The sequence below is a fragment of the Ceratina calcarata genome, unplaced genomic scaffold (genome assembly GCF_001652005.2).
Source record: "Ceratina calcarata isolate Rehan_Ccalc_2016 unplaced genomic scaffold, ASM165200v1 scaffold554.2, whole genome shotgun sequence".
Classification (NCBI taxonomy): domain Eukaryota; kingdom Metazoa; phylum Arthropoda; class Insecta; order Hymenoptera; family Apidae; genus Ceratina; species Ceratina calcarata.
In genome coordinates, this window is record NW_017176727.1 from 493,450 (window position 1) to 502,306 (window position 8,857).

At 42.0% G+C, this 8,857-nt stretch overlaps 1 protein-coding gene across 3 annotated transcripts in view; it reads left to right on the plus strand.

Annotated features, from left to right (window-relative positions):
- Nucleotides 1-8,857, plus strand: part of Hr4 (nuclear hormone receptor 4) — a 129,998-nt gene that overhangs the window by 3,134 nt on the left and 118,007 nt on the right. For all 3 annotated transcript variants that reach the window (XM_026816999.1, XM_026817001.1, XM_026817002.1), the window contains exon 3: nt 1,409-2,924. The gene's annotated coding sequence lies outside the window, so the exon portion shown is untranslated. The remainder of the gene's footprint in view (nt 1-1,408; nt 2,925-8,857) is intronic.

Below are 8,857 nucleotides of genomic sequence, written 5' to 3' on the forward strand. Positions count from 1 at the left end.
ATATATATATGTGTGTGTATGTGTAAAAGCTGTAATTAATGCCCAGCGTACAAATTTTGTCTATCCAACGTATCGTTACCTTAACTATTGATTTATAAAAATATATTTTTACACAATTTCATAGCTTGTTACTATATTTCGGATAGAATTTGTATACTTATAACTTGTTGAGTACTCGAAAGTAACAATTGCTCTAACAATTGTTTCTGTAACTTTCCTCAGAAATTCTTGATCATCTTCCAAAAGCGTTCACATTGACTCAGTCTTACCAGAGTGCAATTAGCAAACGCGACCTCTGAAATCGGGTCTAAACTCGCTCGCCTAGTGGCGATTAACCAAATTGATCTCGTTATCCGGCTATAATTCGCGGCTATCGCGCGCAGTCGGCGGTCCTGCTCCGTCCCGTTCTACTCCCGACTGTACTCGATAACGAGTCAATTATCGATTGAACCTTATCGTGACCAACGTTCTCTGACACTCGACATCATCTCTCGTTGGGAAAAAGTATTACAAGTGTATCGATCCGGTTTAGAATCCTCAAGAACATTCAATTCCACTTGAATAACTCTTAGATAGTCTTCAAAAAAGCAAACTCAATTTTCATTTCACGTAATACTTTTAAACAATAATTTACTGAACAATGTTTCGTCGATCAAAAACGGTTCGATAAATCTTCAGTCTACACAGAACTCCACTTACTTCGCAAATCATCAAATCGGTGATCTCCGTTGCATACATTATGGTGATAAAATCAATCGAATCACGAATTCGTATGTGCACGAATCTTTGTATCATCAATACGTCCCAAGCGATGACAAATTTTTTTAACTAATTGGCTGAAACGATCCCCGATCACGACCGATCTCCGCCAGGGAGGGGAGGTTGATCTCACAGCGGCCCCCATCTCTTTTTGCTTTTTCGATGTCGCGGTTCATTGCCACTACGCAGATTATCGCTTCTGCTTTTAAAAAGGGTCTGTTCCGTTGCGCCGCGGTGACGAACGTGCGTGAGCGCGTGAATTAAAATTCGAAATTAAATCCAAAAACTCGGAATCCGATGATACTACAATAAAATAATATAGAACCGACATTTTCAGTTAATTTCTCAGTAATTTTTATGAAGCTGAAAAGTGATCAGATCAATCAAATAAAGGAATGAACTGAAACATAAAACGAGATAAAAAAAATACAATTGTTTTCTTTAATGTTAAATGGTTTACGCCGTAACTTTGCATTCATATAAGAAGTACATTAATTGGTTGTACGAAGAAGAAATTAATTCATTTGCTATATGAAAATCATTAGACTTTCCTTATTAGAAGCAATATCGAGAGACTCACGCGCCCGTCACTTTCGCCGTCGTCCGGTCACGGAACACGCGCCATTGAATCATTTTCCTTTCCATGCAGCAAACTTAACGCGGAAGAACCGGGCCGGGGTTCTAGGAGCAGTTCCGGAACGTCGTAAAGGCACGAGTTCCCGGAGGAAATAATCGGCGAGCTTGACGCACGCGAATGAGAGGGACGGTTGTTGGGTGCGGGACGTGTTCTATGTTGAACTGTGATGACCGCGGACCGTTGCTACTGGCAAGTACTCGAAAACGCTGTGATACAGTCGTGCATTCGTGTGCCGGTGCACAAACCGGACTGATGAACGACGAAAGTGGATAAGAATCGTTCAAAACAATAATTGTCTCTAGGTATGTTAGTGAGTGGCTGAGTCCTAGCCTAGCTCTACGATGAAGTATAGGTTCAAGGGCAGTTAACGAGGGTAGCAACGATGTCCAGCGTCGATTCTCAACGCAGGATCGTCGTTGGTTTCTCGTGAAAGCCACGGGCTACGAGAATTCTGCGTCTTGTTACACTTGAAGAGTGTCGTACACGTGTGACGGTAAAGAAAATTTGAACGACGGTGGGTTTACCAACAGACCCTGGTCAACGTATAAAGAAACGTGTTATGATATATTGCTTATTGCTAGCAAATACTGCTTTGAAGTATATCGAAACGGCAACGGGTTCCGAAAAGAGGATCGCTGGAAGTGAGTTACCACCAAGTGAAACGACTGACTTATTGTTAGCGAGAAGGAAGAGTGAAGCGAACCCGGCGAAAGCAAACGGTCTATGACGTTACCGTTTACGTCACGTTAACGGTAACCCTCGTACCGCACGCGACCTACTCGCGGCGCGGCGCGGCGCAGCGGTACGGAGCAGACCGATCGGAGCGAGGAGAACGGGTGAACGAGCCCGTGCGGAACCTACAGTAGAACGCGGCGCGGCGTGTCGCGTCGCCGCGAGCGAGCGTCTCGAATTTAAAAGTGAAACTGTGACGATCCACTCCACGCGTTTTACCCCTTCTCCTATTTACTACCATTCTACTGTCCCGACGTCACCATCTTCTTCCTCTTCTCTGCTTCCTTTCCTTTACCCTACCTCGCCTCTCTCTTCCTCGTTCCCTCCTGCATTCCTTTTCTTTAATCCAATTGCTCTGTCTCTTTTTCCGCTCTTTCTCCTCCTCCGTATTCCCTTACCACACGTACGTCTATCTTTCCGTGTTCCTTTTCTCTCGGTCTCTTCGGACTCCCCCCTGACCACCATGTCCTCCCCCTCGGTTATCCCGTGATCGTGACACGGAAGGGAACACGGGTCTACGCGTAGTGAAAGTGATCGACATTACGATTTTCCCGGCTAGCGATCCCCCCTGGGCTCGCTCGTAGCCACGACGACAGGTTCAACGACGTCAGCAAGGATACCGAATCGCAGGATAATGACACGCAGGTGCGACGAGAATCCCGGGAACACCTGAAGGCGATCACCCGGTGTGTCGTCCAGGCGTCGCTTCGTTTCCGGTACACAGGACCCACGGTCGGGTGAAACAGGGCTACAACTGCCGCTCACGTTAATGGCCAATCATCGACGAACCAAAAATGTAAGTTCCAATCCTCGTTATGCACTATGCACCTTTGGACTCTAATAATCCGGCATATTTCAGCCGATCATGAACTATATACGTAATATTGAATGCCTATACGTAACAGGAAGAGAAAAAGAATACGTATATAATATGTAAGAACGAGGAAAAATCTAAAACTGATGTGTCTAACTACGACAAATTAATAAATGATGCCGGATTATTCGAGTACAAGTAGAAATATTCAAGACAAGTTTACACTCCAAATCTGAAATTGCTAATAATAAGTATAATCGATGACTAGAGACGAAGTTAAGTGTATTGCAATGCGTGATGCATTGACAGTACGCAAATTTCAGGACTTTAATTTACGACCATCATATTATTACCTAATTTTATAAGAAACAAAGGGAGAGTGTTCGAGATTCTAATGTACCGTTGCAAGAGAGTACACATGGAACTAAACTCTCGCGGTAGAAAGGAAAGGAAAGGAAAGGAAACGGATAGAAACGAGCGGCAAGCTCGCAGGTTCGAGTTTCACTTCTTCACTATCTCTCGCTGCGACTCGTTTCTCGCGTGCCTCCACAAGGAAACGTTTCCTTTCCTTCATGAAAAGGGAATCTGCTTTAATCATTGCGTAATCATCGTTTAAATAGATATAGGCTTCCTAAATAGACTTTCTTCAATTCTCATGGACAATACGTATGCAAATTAGAATAAATAATTGTATGCATTAAAATACGTACGATTTAAACTCTGATGAATTCCAATTTAATTTCAATTACAAATGGACAAATTAAATAATAGTTCACTTCACGCGTTGTCAAATCCTGACCCGATTTAGAAAGAGATGAAATCCATCATGAAGATTTTTATGAGTAAAATCGAGAATGTATTAAACTAATGTCGAGGACAGATGAGGTTCAATTGTCGTGTTTATTAAATTGGTACGAAAACCGGTTGGCAATGCAGTTAACGTTCACCATAGAATTCGAATTATGGGAAGAGGGATGGAAATGATAAAAGATCAGCGAGGCCGAATAGGGGAGAGTGGTCGTATTGACTGGGACGCTCGTGCGTTGCGTTGGTGCGGGAAGGGTGAGAGCGAGGGTTGGTTAATTTTGTATCGACGAACACCTACGCGTCGCGTCGTCCTCCCAGATACGTTTGCGCGTATGTAGGTTAATCCGCGCTCGATAGGAATCGACCTGGCGGAGGAATCGCGACACGGGTCAGGTTAACGAATGGGGTAGGTTAGGGAACGTGCCAATCTCGGCGCACGTGCTACCTCCTACTTGTTCCACCTTTCTCCCTCTCCCACTCTTTCTCTCCTTCCTTCTTTTCTACCATTCACACATAAGGGATGAAAATTTTTAAAGACACATACTATCTATTTCATACATGTAAATGCGAATAGAGATGATACATTATAACAGTCAGCAGGAATACAGGCAACAATTTTGTTACGTATAACTTTATTAAAAGGACAAACATATGCGTTAACAATTAACGTATTATTGATAGGATTTCATTATTACACATTCACACGCGTTGATTCAATAATACGTATTAAATTACTTTCATTATGGATTCTAAAATTGACACACGAGTTTATGAAACAAAGGGACAGTATGCGTATGACAAATCGCTTCAGTTTCTATTACAATTATCAGTTGATACACTTCATACTTTGAAATATTTCCTAAACAAAAAGGAATATTTAAATGTACACGACATACGTACAATCCAATAAATTATGTCAGTTAATAATCTACGAGGTGTAAAGGGATCACGAGTTCGTAAAACCATTTCAGGATCTGTACGCCCATGGAAACCTCTCGTACTCGATTCGCCTATTTCCGGTTTCGCAAGAAGCCTTGAACCGAGATAAATTGTGTTATAAGAAAACGTACCATCTTCCATAAATAATGCTTACAAGCTGTTAATATGCACCTAATATAACGTTACAGCTTGCGAAATGGAATTGTACGAACTGCTCGTTCTGAGAAAAAGTTTTCCGACGAGTTTAGACTTTCGAAAATGTAAACGTATTAAAGTGAGAATTTACAGAGTATAATTCCACCTATTGAAACAAGAACTCCGTAGAAATTTTCTGTATTAATTCAGTAGAAGTATACATAAATATGTAAATCCTTCAAGAAATTGACAAACTCAATTAGAAACGAAGTTTCATCTATGATTTAAAGGGCAGATGTTTAGCTTGTTAATTTTGTAAATGAGAACTGACATTACAGAACGTGTATAGAGATCAAACCTGAACGTTTGACAATGCATTATTGGCTCCCATCGCTAGTAAAAACGATTCGTTTCGCGTTTGCTAACATTGGAAAGTGCTTTCAAACGTTCACTGGTGAATGCAACACTGAGGTCCATTTATCTCGCATCCTGTCTCACCGCAACGTGTCCAAGTGTACGCTATACACAAAATGCAATACACACGCGACGCGTCTCGCATAACTATGTGCATATATACATATCTTTACCATAATTTCCCTTGCAATCGCGCGTATTACCGGCTTGTCAATACGCTTTTTCACACCGTTTCGTCGTAGTATCGATGGAAATCAAGTTCTCGGGGTTCATACCATTAGGTACACGTTTGGCTTCGACTTCCTTGTCGTGGCATCTATTGTGACAAAGTGTTGACTCGGCGACGCTTCCATTCGTCACACACTGGAATCAATTCCTCCTTTTCCGTTATTTGATGATTCATACGTACGTCGAATAGTTAAACAGTTTCTGCGTTAGATGAACGACTAGTCGACTTGATTTACAATCTCATTGTATCCGTCACGGATGTTCGCCGAGTCCCGCTGTGTCCCGGAAGTTGATCAATAGCTATTCGCTTTTGTATCGAGAAATCGCTTTTGAGTGAATGGGAATAATATCAAGGTGAAGTTCACATAATTAACTGTACACGTCGGATGTCGTTATAATTTCATCCTTCTGACAATTTCCTACAAACATAAATCTCGAATAGGGCAATACACGTCTTGTTCGATTTTTATGTGTTATACTGATTGCTCATAAAGATGAATGATCTGTCACAATGCAGAGAAATGTATTTGTAAACGAAGAGTTAATCGTAATTGAAATCACAATTCGAAAGAGAATTGAAAGAAAAATACGTCGAAGGCAGATCGATGGATGGAGTTAGGATGACTCGTCGGTAATAAAACATCCATGACCGAGGAGTTTGCACGGTTATCAAAATAAGTAACAATTCTCCGTGACCGTGCTCCATTCGACGTGAACCGACGCGATGGTCGCAGTCTGGGCTCCGTCCTACAGTACCGTCCGTCTGTCCACATCCGTCCATCGAACTTGCCACTCTGCTAAACCGTCTCTGAAATTCCATCATCGAAAACAGTCGCGGCACAGAGCCACACTAAAATTGCCAGATCCCCGCCGTCATAAAACCGATATGTGCATACTTCTACTGCCGCCCAGCGCATCGCGTTGGGACGAGAAACGCGCCCCTTCTAAACTGAACACATACGTGATTTATTTTCGACGAAAGGGAAATCGTGCAATAATTGTACAAGAGCAATGCAATTCGATAGCAGCACGACAATGAATCAATCACGAAGTAATACATCGATTAAGAATCGTATCTGATTAATGACATTCTTAGAAGTCGCTTACATTCGTGTGATTCTCGCACGAGCTGCTCGTTCCCGAAAGACAGTTTGCGCGTAACGCGATCGGTAGCTTAATGGGCGGCTCGTGCGAGAGATCGGAAGCTAGAAGCTGCCGATGAAAAGCGAGACGCATCCAGATCGAAACGGAACGGATCGAGCGCGGAGGATAGAGAAGAAGACGCGCAGACGGAGAAAGAACGTTTGGGGAGGAAGGTGCGGTGCGCGGAAGGGGTTCACAGAAGAAAGAGAAGGACGCGGAACATGATGTGTACGGTAGCGGGGCGCTACTCGTAGTATCCGTGTGTGTCGCGCTGGAGGCCGGCCGAGGTCGACGTCCTCCGGCTCGGCGGATCTCGGCGCGGCTCGTCGGTCCTCGGCACTAGGTCAGTGATGGAGTCACTGGCCGCCCCGAGCGTCGAGGCAATGACACCGAACCGCCCCCACCAGGCGACTCGCGTCCCCCCACTAAACCGGCGCCAACACCGCGCGCCGCACGTATATATAACCTATGTAGCTGCCCCTTACCCCCTTGGCGGCCGGTACCCCCCGGACACCCGCGGAGGACACAATCAGCGCTTTCGGTGTGCTGCCGGCGCTCGAGCGATGCGTCTTCCGTGTTCGTGTGTGCGTGCACTCTTGATCGGAGATTGCATGCATATGTTTATACTAATGGAAATACAATTCTATTGTCTCTAGAATTTTTTAAGTCGCATATCTGAAAGCGATCTTTATTATTTTTCATATCTAAATTATGTGCTATTTAACTCGAAAAAAAATTCTGTTTAACAGAACAATTACCTGTGAATTTGCCTTATCAATGGTAACAATTCAATTTCATAGAAATACCTAAAACAGACCCATTTAAGAGGCTTGGACGTAAGTAGAGTCTGCGTAAATTATGAATTAGATAGTAAAAGTGAATCATGGAACGAAATAATTGCAAATTTTATAATTGTTTATATTAAACTCCTCATACACATTATTTGAATACTGTTCCACGAATTTTATATTATATATAAAGAGGACTGCATGTCAATTTTAAAAGAAAATTGTAATCACTTGGCTGGTCCATGGGGAAAGGATGATGGAATGGAACGGATTGTTGACGATGATGACGCGGCTTGTTATTTTGGGCCGCCATCCCGAGTGTGGGTTGGGTGGTCGATCGCGTGGAGTGGGACGCGGGTTCGAGACGGGGTCGTTTTGTGAATCGAAGTAGGCTGTTACTTGGATCGCTTTGTGGAATGCGGATAGAGCCAAGGGGATGATATTAGGTTGAAAGAGACGGCTGCTGGGTTTTATGCGGAGTACCGAGAGGACGGAGACAGGCTTTGTGGCCGCATTTACGCGTCACGATCTCCTTGTTATTATAATTTAGCGAGAGATTTCATCATAATCTTTTAATCATAATATGTAGTGAAAAATATAATAAATTATCAAAAACTATGTTTTATAGAAAATGTATTACGAACAGAATTCAGATTAAACTAAGATAAACTATTATACAACTATTTGAAAATACAAAAATTAGGAAACAACCTTTCACTTCAATTTTAATTCCAGCTACAATGCAATACACTAACTCCTTAATTTAATTAGACATTCAGTATGCGCGTGATTACAGCGTTAAAATGGCTTCGAAATTCCTTCTTTCAATTTTTCAACGCGTTTTCTATTTCTCATTGATTTATCATTGATATTAAGTATTTTTCTATTTTCCTCAGGCCGCAAAAATACAGTTTTTACAAGATCGCTTCCAATGAATAATTTAATTATTTTTTCGCGGTATGTAAATCACAATATCATGCATATTATCGGTATAAACTTGCTGGTCATGGACGTAACACGTTCATACATACACTCCTCTTCGCATCTGGCTATGTTCGCATACCCTTCAGTTATAAACGCCGTTTACTTTGAACGGTATGCAGATTCTTCGGCCAAGCAACCTTACTATTATTGCCACAATTAATTTTAATTGTCGTTTCGAGTGAATGGATCGTTACGTTGTCGCCAGATAAAACGTTCTATTTGAATCGCATTAGCGTTCTATCATAGTTCGTTTATTATCTACATTTCTAAGATATTTCTAAAAATATTGTGTTAGGTAATCATGTTTTTTATCGTATTTTCAGGCTATAGTTTATTATAGGTTTTTAAAATAAACACACGATTTTGTACAAAGTAAATTTGTTTAACTCGAGGTTACGTTAGTTATGCACTTTACCTATCGTTAATTTCGTACAATCGAGACAATAACATAAATAAATGAATGTGATAAGAATAAAA